The sequence below is a fragment of the Equus caballus genome, chromosome 17 (assembly GCF_041296265.1).
Source record: "Equus caballus isolate H_3958 breed thoroughbred chromosome 17, TB-T2T, whole genome shotgun sequence".
Lineage (NCBI taxonomy): Eukaryota > Metazoa > Chordata > Mammalia > Perissodactyla > Equidae > Equus > Equus caballus.
Genome location: NC_091700.1, coordinates 101,114,424 through 101,130,380, shown reverse-complemented (window position 1 = coordinate 101,130,380; position 15,957 = coordinate 101,114,424). Strand labels below are relative to the sequence as shown.

At 58.7% G+C, this 15,957-nt stretch overlaps 1 protein-coding gene across 3 annotated transcripts in view; it reads left to right on the top strand.

Annotated features, from left to right (window-relative positions):
* Positions 1–15,957, top strand: part of RASA3 (RAS p21 protein activator 3) — an 89,567-nt gene that overhangs the window by 978 nt on the left and 72,632 nt on the right. The window lies entirely within an intron of this gene.

The window sequence follows — 15,957 nt, the reverse complement described above, 5'->3', positions numbered from 1 at the left end:
GCTCCCTCCGTCTGCTGGCTGGCGTGTGTGTGTGCATACATCTGTGTTGTTCTTGTGTGTGCACACATCTCTGTAGGTGGATGTGTGTGCATGTGTGTGTTTGTGTGTGCTTCTGTCTGCGAGTGACTGTGCTCTGGCCCAGGGCTTCCTCAGGGCCAGGTGACACCGGAGCCGCCACAACCCCCTCCTTCCATTGAGAACTGGCTACCAGGGCCTGCCATTCAGGCGGTGTCACCTGGAGGAGTCTCCCTTTCCAGCTGGGTCGAGAGCTGGGGAGGGAAATAAAATGCAGATTGTGGAGTGGGCTGGAAGGCTATATGGGGATTTCCTGGGTTTATCTGGAGAGATTTGCTTTCTTCCACTTCTATCTTGGGAGGGTGATGTGCAAGTCCCCCACAACAGGATCAGTGCCTGGAGTGAGTTACACGTTAGTGCCGTAGATGTGCCAGATGAGAGGACTTCTGAGACCCCTGTTGCCTGCCTTCAGGGTCCCTCCTGCCCACTGACCTCCCTGCCCCAGGCACGCTCCACATTCCAGTCCGTTCCCACGTGAAGAGGGCCACGAACACAGCCAGGCACCAGTGCCTGAGTGTCAGTTGTTGATGACACGACGCTGCCCGAGGAATTCCAGCTTCCCCTGTCAGCGTGTTGCTTCCTGTCTGCTTTATTTTGGTTTATGGATCATCGCTGGGGCGCTGCTGACATTTGGCTCAGCAGTACCGCGACAGGATGTGGCAGCACCGCGGACGCAGACGAATCTGCCCCAGAGGGCTTCTCTTGTTTACTGGCTGAACTCTGCTGTCACTTTCCCCCTGAAGTCCTGGCCGGGAGAGCACCTCTGTGGGGCCCCTGAGCCCGAGCTGCGATGCTGGAGTCACAGCAGGGAGCAGTGCGAGCTGGCACCCCCAGGACTGAGTGCTTCCTTCATCGGGGGCAGGGGGGGCCCTGGGTGTGGCTGTGGGGGACTGTGCCACGCTTCCTGTGCAGCCAGCAGCAGTGGTTCTGCGAACTTTGTGGTTCAGGCCCAGCACAGCTGGCCTAAGACTCAACTAAGGAGGGTTCCGGAATGTGGTATGTGAGCAGAGGGCTGAATTCTTTCCAGACAGCTAGTGTGTGAGGCAGGAGGATGAGGAGACCCTGAAGGTCAAGGAGAGCATCTCCACTGGCCTGTTTGTGCGCAGTGGGTCCCAGACCCCAGCGTGGAGGGGCCTGGCGTAGAAGGGAGGGGGTTAAAGATGCTGCTTGGTTAGATGTCTCTTTTGTGCTCTTTAAATCAGTAAGAGAATGCCCGGCTCAGCTGAGGATTTGGGCAGTGGCTGGATGTCTGCCGTCCCTAACCACACGTGGGGACCAGGGTCAGAACATTTGCAGGACCGCCCCCCCGCCCCCCCCCCGCCCGCCTCATGCATGGGGGCTGGAGCAGACGGGATAGGCCAAAAGGCCGTGCACCAGCCGTCCAAATCCCTGGACGTGGTTCTGGCTCCAAGAGGCCCATTTTCTCTGGGCTGCAGGAGGGAGTTGTCTGTGTCCCACTGTTGTAGCTGGGGCGTGCAGGGAGCATGGGCCTATGCACAGCGGGGCGAGGCATCTTCCTGCATGGGAGCATATAGTCTAGGCTGTGCTGCCGAGGTAGGGCCTGGGCTGGAGACCCCACGTGAGCTGTGGGTGGGCTGGTTTGGGCTTAGTCTTATTGCAGGGAAGGCTGTTCCTAGATGGGATGAGAAGAATCCTGAGCATGACCGGTGGTGCACTGAGCTCTCCGTTTCTTTCCTTAGTCCTCTGTGGCCAGTCGGCTCTGACTTGCCTGAGTGCCCTGGGCTGGAAGGGACATCACTGATTTGGAGGAGAGGCCAACGTGCGGGGATCGCACGACACACGGTCACACATGCACTCGTGTCTCCTTGTTCCAGAGACGCTGGCTGCACATCCATTCATCTCTGAGCCTTGACTCCAGGCTGGCTGGCTGCGTGCCCCTGTCTACTGCTGGCCCGTGGGGTGACCCAGGGCAAGTGTCCTTCCCTTGTGTAGCCTCATTTTCCGTTTGCAGAATGTAGGCCATTGTTGTCTGCTGCGTCCGGCGGGGGTTTGCAATGTGTGCTGCTTAGGCTTCCCTTGGTGCTCGCCCCTCACTCCAGAAAAAGGAAAGAGAAATTCTCCCACAATCATGCCGGTGAACACGGTCAGTGCTCCTGTCCCGAGAAGAAGGTGAGCGTCTTCGGGGTGAAGAGCTTTAGGTGCGGGGTCACTGCCTTCCAGTTCTGAAATAGTTTTGAGGCGTGTGAAGAGCTTTAGGTGCGGGGTCACTGCCTTCCAGTTCTGAAATAGTTTTGAGGCGTGTGAAGGTCCTTGGTCTTGTTGAGAGGCTAACGTTGGGAAAATGGGAAGAATCTCTTCCTTTTTTTTCCTCTTCCTCTTTCTTTTTCCTTCCACTTTTTGCAAATGAGATAATACATAAGAAAGTGCCACATGAGAGTACGGCATTTGTACTGTATCTATTTCCAGTCCTCATCTTGGAGATCCCGTTGCTTCCCCAACTTACACGTTGCAGAGTCCTCTTGGGTGGTTCTTCTGTACGGTTAAAAGCTGCCAGCGCTGTCTGTGGACCGCAGTTTCTCGCGTCCTGTGGGGCTGAGCGTGCTTCCTGCGAGGCGCTGCCTTGAGGAAGCAGCTCCTGACTTTCCATGACTCAGCACTCCGGCGAGGAGGGGAAGCGCCTCGTGCCTCAGAGACCTGCTGGCGGGTGGCCACGGGGGGAGAGCCCAGGCCAGACGTTCCCGCTGAGCGGTGTTGCTGTGGACACGACGCTCCCTGGGCATCGCAGTCTAGCTTCACTTCCAGTGATATTTTCCTTTTCCGTAGTAGTTACTACCGATAGTTTTTAAGAGCATCATCTTGGAGGCCAGCCCTCTGGCTGAGTTCGCCTCTGCTTTGGTGGCCCAGGGTCTGCCCGCTTCGGATCCTGGGTGTGGACGTGGCGCCCCTCATCAGACCATGCTGAGGCGGCATCCCACAGGCTGCAACCAGAGACACTCACAACTAGGATATATAACCATGTACTGGGGGGATTTGGCGAGAAGAAGAAGAAATAAAAAAAGAAGATTGGCAACAGATGTTAGCTCAGGTGCCAATCTTAAAAAAAAAAGTGGTGTCTTATCTTCATAAACATGTTCAATTAAGAGCAGTATACAAAGGTGTTCTCTCAAGCTGAAAAAGAAGTCCAGCCTTGTGCTCCAGGGGAGAAGGTCCTCTTGCTCTGTTAGTGGTTCCTGCCCTTAGGCTGAAGGGTGCGTTTGGGTCTGCCTGGTGTGCTGGCGTGTGTGCCATGGGAGGCGGGCTCCGCCTGGCTCCGGCTCTGTCTCCTTCCCTCTCCTTGGATCCTGCGTGGCAGCCCCTGGTGCTCACTCTCTTGTTCCTTCTCTGTAAGACTAGAGCTGGTCCACCAAGAAGGGCAGAGGCAGTCCGGGTCTTGCACAAGCACGTCAGGACTGACGGTGCCTCCTGTTCAGCAGGCCGTGGTGCTCCGGGCCTGGGCAGCCTGCCCTCGCTCTTGCCTCCCTCCACCTAGGCACAAACATCATCCCACTGGCACAGGAGGTCCCTCAGGCAGATACTGAGGGAGATGGGAACAGGGAAGTTCTGCACCTCCCTTGGCCGTGTGGCTGGTGAGGAGGGCCTGGTGGCAAGCCCAGACCACGGAGCCCTGGGTCTGCGCTGCTGAGAGTGGGATGTTTAACCGATTTCCTCCAGGGGAGGTGGGAGTGCCCATCAGCCCTGTGAGGGTGCGATGAAGTGGGGATCCCGCTGAATACGCTGAAATGTTTGCGTTAGGACTGGAATCTTCACAGCAGACCTTGTCTTCTCTGTTAGAGAAAACACTCTGTGCATTTAGGGAGTGACATCGGTGACATGAGCTCAGTGTGTGTGTTTGACAGCAGGAGGGGCTGTGCTGGCCACACACAGTTCTTGACATCAGGGATTTTATACTCTCTTGAGTTCTCTGAGGCTAAAATTAACCTGGATATTCTATTAACCAAGCTATTTTTAACCCTGAGGCCTAATATGAGAACTGGGCTATGCATGGGGAGCCCTGGGCTCTGGGGCCGGGGGCGGTTTCAGCCCATGACTCCAGGTTTTCCCCGGGAAGGGAGTGGGTTTGCTGTGCACATGAGAGTGGAGAGGGATACAGACTTCATTTTAATTTAAATCCTCACGACTCCATGACTGTGAAGTCCAGGAAGGGAGACCCGGGGGACTTAGGAACCTGCTGGTGTGGCCAGCCTGTGAGGGCGGAGCTGGACTAGTGCCTGTCTGTGGACTGCCAGCGTCCTGCCCTCACCACCTGGAGCTGTCTTTCCTCTCCGTGATCTGGGGTCTGAATGGTGGAGGGACTGCAAAGGGCTGGGGAGAGACTGGTACCTTTCAGGACAGGAGGTGGCCAGTGCTCTGAGGGGAGGGAACAAGCCACCAGCTCCTGTGGGTGGACAGCGGGGGTGCAGGCCTGGATGCTCTGAGGCGTGGCAGTCACTGGCCAAGGAGAAGCTGGAGAAGAGGGAATCGAGAGGATGCGATCTTGAACAGAATGCAGAAATCCAGAGATGTTTCCTTGAGCAGAGCCCCCCGCCCCACTACAGCCCAGCACGCTGGGAGAAGGCTCCTGTGGCCCTGTGAACGGGTCACTTGGCTGGAGCATGGCATTTGGTAGAAAACGCGTAGGGTTGCTCTCTGAAGCTAAGTAGGCCTTTGTGTGTGTAAACGCTCCACCTTCCTGCAGGTACTCTGGGCATCAGAACACGGGTGCCATGTTTTAGTCCTGGGTGTGTTTCCTGCCAACACCTGAGAAGTGAGGTTTGTGAGTGGCACTCGAGGCCTTGTGCACCCTCTGTCCAGGCGACTGTGAAGGCGGGTACAGGCTGCAGTGGCCGCTGTGGGGCTGGAGCCCCTGGGAGCCATCGAGGAGGGGCGGTGACTCGCGCCTGGGGATCCTAGACGAGCCCAGGCTGTTTCTCGCTCATTCTGCGACCGAGACCATCTGCTAAGCCCCCTCTGCCTCAGGTTCTTCATTTGTCCAAGTGGAGAGGAAGAGCTTTTGTGGAGCCCCGAGAGCTTGTGTGGGCAAAGGTAGTTCCCTGACTGATCCCTCTGGGCGGGAGGTACCCCTGTGGGTGGAGTTCAAAGCTGTTTGCAGCGAATCAGGTTCCAGCTCAGCAGTTGCAGCCGCAGGAGAGCTGCCCCTCCAGACCGCATGGGCGCATGGGGGGTCAGGAAGGGGCAGGTGGCCGCCAGCCTGCCTGAGGTGTTTCCAGAAGCAGGCAGTCATGGTGGTGCAGAGCTGGGCAGTGGGCGCAACTGGGGGCAGCGGTGGCTGGCTGGCCACTGTGGTGTGCAGACGGGCCTCCGGCCTCTGGGTGGGAAGAGCAGGGCTGGCAGGCTGGCCCCATGGGGACTTGACTGTCACCTCCTGTAGGCGTGGGTTGCCGCTGGAAGGTCCAGGCTGAAAGAGCAGATGTGAGATGTGGCGCTGGAGTGGGGTCCTCGCTGGTTGTCCAGTCTGCCTCCCAATGTCAGAGTCGAGGGCTGGACTTGGCACAGGAAGGAGCAGCTGGCAGCGTCACTGGGTGTCCTCGCTGTGGCCAGCGGTGGCGATGTCCAGGAGCACTCATGTGGCTCCACTGCGGTCTGCGGCTCAGCGAACAAAGCACTGAATGTGGAGACCAGTTTTGTGGGAGTGAAATGCTGGTGGAAAGGGAGATGCTGTGATGGTGCTTCCTCAGCGCGGGTACCCTGCCGCTTCCCGAGAGGGAGAACCAGGCCAGGCCACGCAATAGCAGAAGTCCCTGGGCAGGACATGAGAGGAGAGCATCGGCAGAAAGTGAGCTCATCCTCTTACAGAACGAGAAAGCCCGGAGGAGCATGCGCGGTGGGGGGCCGCCCAGGCTCGGGGGACCCGGGGGGAACCCTTGTGGAAATGCTTCTGCAGAAGAGTGAAGCGAGGAAGAAATTAAAGGTCTGTTTCGAAAAAGCAAGGCTCTTACTCAGATACGTGTGTGAAGTTATGCGCACGGACTGGGAAACGAAGGGTTTAAAAACCACGACTTTAAAAATGCAGAGAACCCTCTGTAGAGGATGCCGAGGCCCAAAGGGTAAGGTAGTTTACCCGCCTGCAGGAGGCTCGCTTTGCGCAGGACCAGCGGCGCCGTCCAATCCAGAAGTGAGTGGGGGACGAGCTGCAGCGCAGACGGGGGGGGCCAGCTCGCCACGGGCCTAGACCCCCTCAGGCCTGTGGATAGGGTTGGTGCTCCAGCTGTCGTGCTCAGGACACCGACGCAGACAAAGGGACTCAAAGTCACGTCATCTGCAGCAGGTGACCGGCTTCTCTTTAAGTGTGAGGTGGCTTCCAGAATTGAAGTCAGGCCCTAGCATGAGGACAAGTCCCACGATGATCCTCAGAAAGAGGATGAGGAGGGAGTCCCGGCTGCTCCACGAGCCAGACCCTGTGGTCCTCATACGAGGCCATTAGCTCGGACTCGAGCCTGCCTGCGCCAGTGTCAGGGGCTTCTGGTTCCAGCGTGCGTTTTATCTGTGCTGGACATGGTGGGCCAAGAAGAAGGCCATGGGGTCGAAGATGGTGATTCCGTGTCCTGTGAGTGTGGCGTGCAGGGCTGACCCTGGGGCTGGTGCCCTCCTTGTCCTGAAGTGTGGCCTTTGCAGGTTCAGGGTTTGCATGCGTTCAAACCTCAGGCTGCAGACGTGGTGTGCCGGCTAGCGAGGCTGCAGCTCAGACATTGGGAGCGCATTCCGGAGGCGTGCTCTTGGGAGGAGGCGGGAGCTGCCCCAGGGCTGCCATAAACCAGAACCTTTTCTAGATGCAGGACGGTGCCTTTGCTTCTAAGTCATCAAGGAATGTCTCTCGTGCCCATTTCCTCTTCATGCCACTCCTATGCCCGTTACCTGAATAACTTCCAAAATGTGAAGAATTGTTATGTCCTGGCTTCCTGTTGCCGAGGGCATAAAGTCCAGAGGTAAACGAGGTCACTGTGTGCTCCGACTCAGGGTGGCTCAGAGCCACAGACTTGGCTCGTGCCGGCCCTGACGCAGCCTCAGCTCACTGAGGAGGCGGCATGGAGCTCTGATGCCCCCTTCGGACCAGGACCTGGACCTGGGCACCAGCCTCTCCTGAGGACCGCCTTCCCCTTTGCCAGCCGCAGGGCTGGCGGTATCTGCCGGCCCTGGGTCTCCAGGGCGGGGCAGTGGGTGTCCTCTGGAGCCTTGTTTTGGGCTGCGTGGCCAGTCATCCTGGCAGTTGTCAGGGCAGTTTCCCGCCTTGTTATTGTGTGTTTAAGGGGCCACACAGAGTGACCGGGGACCCCAACACCAAGTTGTCTCCGGTGGAGGGTGCCCAGAAACCGTCTCCTTAGCTTTGTGTTTCTTATTCTGAGGAAAGAGATTTCATTGTCCCTTTTAGCTGCTGTGGTCTCTCTTTTTGGCTCTAAACCCCCTCCGGGGAGGCACCAGGACAGTGGTTGGCTGGATGGTGTCCTCTGTCCTGTTCCCTCGGGCTGAGTGGGGAGGCGCCTCCCAGAACCTGTGATCACTGGTCAGCGCGGAGGATGGACGTCTTACCTGGCCCCTCCTCTGAGACTCTGAGAAGCTCAGTGACTTTCTCAAAGCCACACAGCGGGAGCGTTGTGACTGCTGGGGCTGTCCTCTGATGACCTGGGCTCGCCAGGCCTAGGCGCTTTGAGGTTTACGAGGGATGGCCTTCCTGGGTGTGTTACAGACCCTTCCTCAGTGGGAGACAGCTGGCTTCCCAGAGGCCCCTCCTTCTTAGGAGTCTGGGGAAAGGAGTTCATGGGCCTCACCCAACAGACTGACACCTTCGTGTGAACCCGTGGCCCTTGGGAGATGGGGCAGCTGGGAGCTCAGAGCCCTCCCGCCTCCCAGGGAGAATCTGGAGCTGCCTGTGGTGCCTGAGCAGCCTCACCGAGGCCCTGCCTGAAGGGCTCACCTGCCTGAAGGGCTCACCTGCCTGAAGGGGCTCCGGCTGTTGCACAGCCTGAGGGCTGCCCACTGTGGGGAGGCGGCACCATTTCTTCCCGACTCACCCTCTGGCTTCTGTCTGACCACGCCCTCCTCCTGAGAGGGCGGAACCCACACTCACCTGCAGGCCCCGCTGCCTTGTGAGAGGAAAGCCTGGGCCAGGGGCGTGAGGGCATGGTGGAGCCAGCAGTAAACCGGGCATAGGGGGGCTTCGGCCCAGGCCCCAGGCTCTGGGCATCTGCTTGTTTTGGCCCAGCCACAGTGGGGCTTCCTGAGGCTGGGTCAGACTGTGGTACAGAGCTGTCAGCAGAGGTCCAGGAATGCAAGCGGTTCCAGAAAATCCATCATGGGCAGGCCCTGGGGACCAGCCAAGCTGGATCCTTGAGCCTGCAGTGGGACGCTGTGCCGGGCTGGCTTTCCCATGGTCTGGGGAGAGGGCTGGGCAAGGGATTCCAGGCGCTCAGGCCGGCTCAGCCTTCTCAGGGGCTCTGCGGCCTGTCTCGCGCTGACCCCCTTGAGCAGTTTTTAACTGACGAGCAAACATGTGGGTATTTTATCTCCTTTTTGGGGTGAGTTTCAAGGGCAGTGCACTCCGCCTGTGTGATGTTCACGTGGGAAACAAACACCAACAACTTCAGGACGTCCCGCAGCTGGTCTGGCTCACAGAGGAGCCCATGTTCTGGGACTTCCCCAGGGTGGCACCCGCCAGGCAGAGGGTCAGATGGGGAGGAGTCATTGGTCGCCAGTTTCTTACGAGGTTTCCTCTTGTTGTAACACAGCTGTGTGTGTGAGCACACACATACATACACACAGACACGCGTACACATCAACAAGCGCATGTGGGCACACATGAACACGTGTGTTCACACACAAACACGAACATGCATGCATGCACACAGAGACATGCACACGAATGTGCACACCCGTGCACACACAGCGCACACAAGGTACATGCACACACATGTGCACGCAAACATGCACACATGCACACACAGGCACATGCACATGCATGGACACGTGTGCAGGCCTGGGCCCTGACTCGGGTGGAGGTGCAGGTGCTGTGTGCCCAGCGTGGGTGGGAGGGAGGCTCCAGCGCCTGCTGGCTCCTTCTGGTTAGTGGGCCATTGCAGCGGGAGCCGCCTCGTGTGCCAGAGCAGGTGTGCGGGGTTTGGAGACGGTCTCTGCTTCTCGACAGGCCCTCACCCTCCTCCTCGGCCCGGACACTGCAGACCAGCCTGGCTCTGGCGCACCAGGATCCGGGGTGCGTGTGGGGCACCTGTGGTCTGAGAGCCGGGGGTAGCTGGCCTCCCACCTGACTGTCCACTTCCCAAGACTCAAGGGCTTTTCCTGCATTGTTTTTGTGTTTGTGTCAGAAAGTTTTGACTTTTTAGGCCCACTCGTGGGGTTTTCTCTGAGCTCTTTTATCCTCTTTGTGTGGGGCCTGCTCCCTCAGCTGCTGTGCGCAGCTGGGACTCCCAGTCTCACCAGCTCCGAGGACCGGGGCTGGGCTGGGCTGCTCAGGAGAAAGTCCTGGGATTCCAGAGGGAGAACAAGGTGAGGAAACCACAGCAGACCTGGCACTTGAGCTGCAGGCAGTTAGGAGTGACCGGGCGCCTACCGGGAGCTGCCTCCCTGTTGGGGAATGGGGTCTGGTGATGGGAGGTTGGGGGGCGGGGTGTGGTGATGGGAGGATTGGGGGGTGGGGTCTGGTGACCCAGATCGGATGTCTCCGGATGGACTGCACGCAGGTCGTGGGGAGTCGCCCTTGCGGCCGTGGACGTGGCCGGCGCTGGGGTTCCACGCGGCTCTGTCCGCACTGGCTTCACTGGGGGCTCCCAGGAGCTGCGTTGCCTGCTCGCTTGCTCTGCTGTCGTGGACACCACCCTGGGGGGAGGCCTTGCGGGGGGGACTGATGCCCTTGAGCTGGGGGCTACAGCTGGCTGGACGTTCGCGAGGTGACGGTCAGGGCCGTGTGCGGCGTCCTGGCCCAGCTGGCCGTCTGCCTGCAGCTGCGCGCCGTCTGCTCTCCGCTCGTCGCTGCCTGCTGCCCAGCTCCGCGGGGTGTGTCTGCAGAGGGCTGGGCCTCGGGACCTGAGCCTGGGCGCTCAGCCAACTGTGGGGGCTGTGTGGGGGGAAGCCGCTGGGTGGACGGTTTGCTCCTGTTGTGTTCCTGTCGTTTGTTTCCTGAAGTGCATTGGGGGTTCTCTCTGTTCCCTGCATCCTTTGGACGGGCCGACGGTCCAGTCACCGAGAGGGGGGCCGGTCAGCAGGGAAGAGCAAATGGAGTCGGCCCTCGAATTCGGCTCTTATTTCTTCTTCGCCCCATCGTTATGCGCTGTGATTAGTAGTAGCTTAGTTCTGTGTTCCTGCTGTTTCCTTTCCGAGCCTGGCCCCTGCCCTGGCCTCTCCCAGCCCTCCATGTGCTGACCACCCACCCCCTGCCCTCTGTGCTCTGGCCTCTCCCTGCCCTCCATGCGCTGACCGCCAGCCCCTGCCCTGGCCACTCCTAGCCCTCCATGTGCTGACCACCTGGCCCCTGCCCTCTGTGCCCTGGCCTCTTCCAGCCTGGTCAGCTTTCCTCTTGGGAACTGTGCTGGATCTGCTGGTTCTGTGGCTGTAAGAATGTCGGTGGTTTTAGGGTGGGACATACCTGCTGATTTGCAGTCCAGCGGCCAGTACCGGGCGGTGGCAACGCCATTCATTGGGAGGGCGGCCGTCCCTGCAGCTTCGCCTTGGCTCTAGAAGCTCATCCGGATGTCAGTGTCACTGCAGCCAGAACGTGGTGACGGCATTGCCTGTCAAGTGAGATATTTGAGGACCATCTGGGAAGTGTCTGTAGCATTTGATCTGGGGGGTGTTGTGGGGTTGGGCTGAGTGAGGACGGGGACACGTTCAGAAGTCCGTGTGAGACCGAGGACTGCAGGGTCACCACAGGCACAGCACGAGCTGTTCGCGTGACTCCAGGTGTTAATCACAGATGACAGTTGGGGGAACCTAGTTTTCAAAAGCTCTCCTCCCGTGTGCACTCCTGGGCGGCAGGTGGCGGTTCTGCACCAGCTGAAGCAGGTGCGCGCAGCCCTGGGCCTGACGTTTGCCACCCAGATTGTGCCATGTGGTTGGGGCCACTACAGGTGCTTCGTAGGGCCTGGGGAGCCAGAACTGGGCACTTCACTAGGAGGCCGTGCCTTCCACGACTTTACAGACGAACCCATCGGCAAGATCATGTATTTACGGAATGGTCGTGATGGGGATGTTCAGGTCTGGGAGGTGAGCTCTCCTTTGTATGAGGAAGACCGGGACGGTCCAGCCCACTTCTCCTGTTCTCCTAGGAACAAATGCTGAGCGTTTACACGTCATGTACACATGCACACGCTGCATACTGCATACTGTGTGTCTTCCAAACCTGGAGAAATTCTCAGAAATGATAAACTCCATGCAGGGCTCATTTTTTAATTTATCAAGTGGCCCCGTTGAATCAGGGCAGCACTTACTTGTATCATTAAAATAAGTCAGACCTGAAGTCCTTACTCTTGTCCTGAGGTTTCGTCTGCTCTGAGGTGCGGCCACGCTGGGTGGTGCCGGGAGGGTGTGCCTGGCCTTGTGTGGTTGTCGGTCTCCCTTTCTTGGGCCAATCACGACCGTCTGTCTCACAGCGGAGGTGTCGTAGGTTCCCAGAAATGTGCAGAAGGAGGGCCAGGGGGCGCTGTGGGTACCAGGCCCCTCTTGTGTGTTTATGTTCGTGTGTCTTGGAGTGCAGACCGCCTTCAGGAACAGTCGGGACTAGTGGATGGGGGACCCGCGCGGCTGTGGCCCGGCTGGCAGGCAGCAGGCTGCACACAGACTTGCAGATCTTGGTCCTTTGTCTGTTTTCCTCTTTGGGTTCCTTTGTAATTTGTAAGGTTTCTGTTGTAGGGTGGAGGGGAAAGAAAGGGAAGCAGTCACTCGGAGCCGGAGTCAGAGAGGCTCTGCACCCAGGCGAATGTGGCACAGCAAGGCTCGCCCTCTCTGGAAGGTCCTCCTGGTCTGCAGCTTCCCAAGAACCTGGGGCTCCAGCCTCGAGGACCAGTGCAGCAGGGAGTCCCTGCCTGTCTCTCTGGGACCCAGCTTGCCCGGTCAGTAAACAGACTCAGAGTCATGGATCCCATGAAAGCAGAGCTGAGAACCTGGAGGAGGGGGCCAGGCGAGTGTCTCATTCTCAGTGGCTGACAAACCTTGCTCCTTCCTTGAGAGCTGATGGACTTGCAGCAGCGGGCGGCCGTGCCCACTTCTGGCTCTGCATGGCCCATCCTGGGCTCGTCCCACGTCTCATCCTACCTGGAATGAGGGTGTCCAGATACACGCCTTTCCTTAGTGCTGTGGTTTTAGACCAGGGCAGTGTTGCGCCCCCCCCTCCCCCCCCCCGCCCGGGGACACTGGGCTGTGTTTGGGGACTTTTTTTGTTTGTCACAACTGGGAGGGGGGAAGGTGGCAACTAGCAGGTGGAGGCCCTCGGCCACAGCACCTGACAGTACACAGGGTGCCACCTGAGAACGTCAGTGCGGTCGGGCTGGGCCTGGGGCAGTGTTGATGCTTGTGAAAACCGAGCGTGTGTCTGCCCAGCTCCCTCTGCCTCTCCTCAGGAATGTGGCCTCAGAGAGCTGCCGGTCACATCTAGGGGCTGGAGCAGGTAGGTCTTGTGCACACCAGATGGGAGGACCCCTGCAGTGTGGACCAGACACCGCTTGATGGTCTAGGGGTGAACAACGTGGGCAGGACCCTGGGGCTGAGGGCAGAGTGGCCAGCCTGCTGCTGATTCTCCTGGATCTACAACTTACCTGCCAGAAGTCATTTGACCTCTGTGTGCCTTAGTTTTAGTGTCTGTAAAATGAGAATCATAATAGCTACGTCGTAGGATTGTTGAGTGGCTTCGTGTCTGTAAAGCGCCAGGCCAGAGTGCGCCTTGCGGAAGTGTGTCACCTGGGAGCAGAGTGAGGCTTAGGGAGGGGAAGGACTTGCTCAAGGTCGCAGGGTTGGTGAGTGAGCCACTGACGTTTTCACAACCAGCTGAAAGCACCACCCGCCAGCAGGGTCCTTGAGGGGACATGGCTGCACGCAGAAGGTGGGAGCTGGCGATGGGCACCCGGGGTCCGGCCCCGTGCCCCCTTGCTGTGTGGGTTCAGCTGTGTGACTGGCCCCCCAGGCCTCAGGTTCCCGCTTCTCCATCAGGGGACCTGCAGGGGGCCCAGGACGTCGCTGGCCGGGCTGCAGGCTGCGTCTGAGCCTGTGCATCCTCTCTGTCAAGGGCATCCTGCTTCTTCGTTGAGCTGGTCATGACTCAGAAGAAGAATGTTGACCAAGAAGCATAATCTCATGTTTACGTCTGGTTTTGAGGAACAGGTGCGTCTGCAGCAATCTCCCTGGAGGCTGTACCTCCCGTGGGATGCAGTAGAAGCAGGAGATGGAGGTGTTCAGAGTCGGGCAGGTTACAGAGCGTGCGGTCAAAGAAGGTCACACGGGCGCGTGCACTGCGGAGGAAACGGGAACAGCGGCGGGCACCCACCGCGGGCGCTGGGCCCCAGGCAATGCTGAAGTGAGTCAGCGTGCTGTTCCGGCTTCCTGACTTTCCTTCTGGATCATTCTATGGTTTTATCTCTGTGGCGCAGGCTCCTTCACAGGAAGTGGGCATTAGTGAATCAGTTGACTATTTTGGAAGCCGTAGGAGGTTATCTTGTGATGAGCCTGTGCTTGGCGCGCAGGACCCCATCCAGGCACCAGACAAGTGCGGCTCTGTGTGGGGGGCAGCCTCGCACAGCCGGTGTGGTCGCTGCCCGGCTTGGCCTGCAGCCCTGGCTTTGGGGCTTTGCATTTACCTGCACACCTTGCCAGGAGATGCCGAGGAAGCTGTCACTTCTCACGGTGGGACAAGGTCTCCAGACACCCACCAGTGAGGGAGGGTTTCACGCGGCGAGGCCTTGCTCGGTGCCTCTGGCAGCACCACTCCCCGCGGGGTGGGCTGCCCACCTCGGCTTTCTGCACATGACACCAGCTGAGCAGGAGATGGAGCCCGTTCCACCCCCGTCTTCCTCCTCGGACTCGCTGGCGACTCAGACCATCCACCCTCTCCCCACACGTGGAAGTCAGCACCAAACACGTGTGAGAGGAGTGTGCTTAATAAGCTCTCAGGTTTCTACCAAAAACTGGCCCAGTTTTATTAACGGATGAGGATAAGCAAAGACTAGTGAAGAATAAAGAAAACAAGCTGCTTCTATGAGTAAAATTAGGTACAGCAGAAAGATCCACTTATTTTGCCTGGTGCAGTTTAAAGACCAGCCAAGAACAAGGTATTGTTTTTCAAGGTGGGACAAGGCTCCTGGCCTGCCCCGCACCTTTAGCAAGCAAGCGGCTTGGCCTTGTGTCCGCCCTGGCCTGCCCCGCACCGTTAGTGAGCAAGCGGCTTGGCCTCGTGTCGGCCCTGGCCTGCCCCGCACCGTTAGTGAGTGAACGGCTTGGCCTTGTGTCTGGACCTCGCACAGCAGGAGCTGGAAACGCTGCTGCCCTGGCCCCTCTGGTCCAGCGACTGCTGAGTGATTCCTCTCATCCCACCCCCCTCCCCTGACGTGGGCAGGGCCAGATGACCGGGAGTCTTTCTGAGATAGTCTTGGACTCAAGTCTAATAAAGGAAACCCCGGGAAGTCCAGAACAGAAAGTTAGCACATGAGGAGAGGAAATTCATTTTGAGGTCCACAGATAAATTTGTGGTTTGGCTTTTAAATGTGGCAGAATGTGAGTGCGTTGAGGGCTCCTCCAGGTGGCCCCGCACTCTATAGGCTGTCTGCTTGGCGCCTTGTAAATGCTTGACAATGGTTTGTGGAGTGAATTAATGAGCATCCTGCACTCAACAGATCTCTACTGTAACCTGTGCGAGCCTGAAATCTGGGCCACAGAGGCCAGCAGCCTGGTTTTCTCGTTAGCACGTTTCTCTCTATTTCAGAAGTTTGTCAGAAGCGACGTGATTACTCCACGTGGGCTTAGGGGGCCTGCCTTAGTTTCAGATCTGTTCCTTTGATGTTCCTTTTGTTCCTCGTCACACATGATGCGCTGTCCCAGTGTCGTGTCAGGTGGCTGTTGCCAAACGCTCAGGCGATGCCTGGGGCTGAGCAGGGAAGAGTCCAGTCCAGACTGCTGGGGTGGGTTGTCTGCTGGGGTAGGGACCTCTGAGTGCCAGGGAGCAACTGTAGGACTGTCCTAGGAAGGAGGCAACTCGCACTGAATGAGCTCTCCCCACGAACAACAGAGAGGAAAGGAGCAGCCTTTGGTCCTGCAGTTGGTGTGGCTCCGGGCCCAGTATCACGAGTTCAGGCTGTCCCAGGGCCATCCCAGCCCCTACCCCCAGTCAAGAAGCGATTCTCGGTGCATCGCTCTCAGCTCCAGGTCAGAACCCTCAGGAGAGCCTGGGTCGTCCCTCTAGCCGTAGTGCCTCCCTGGGCTCCTCCTACCCCACAACCTTGTGCAACCCTATCCTTGTGCAACCCCCATCCTTGTGCCTCATCCCAGCCTCCACATCCTTGTGCATTGTCCCAGACCCCCTGTCCTTATGTGTCATCCCAGCACCCCCGTCCTTGTGTGTTATCCCAGCCCCCCAGTCCTCATGCATCATCCCAGCCCCCCATCCTCGTGCATCACCCCAGCCCCCCAGTCCTCATGCGTCATCCCAGCCCCCCAGTCCTCATGCATCATCCCAGCCCCCCAGTCCTCTTGCATCATCCCAGCCCCCCAGTCCTCATGCATCATGCCAGCCCCCTGTCCTCGTGCGTCATCCCAGCCCCCCGGTCCTCATGCATCATCCCAGCCCCCTGTCCTTGTGCGTCATCCCAGCCCCCCTGTCCTCGTGCATCACCCCAGCCCCCCATCCTCATGCGTCATCCCAGCCCCCCATCCTCG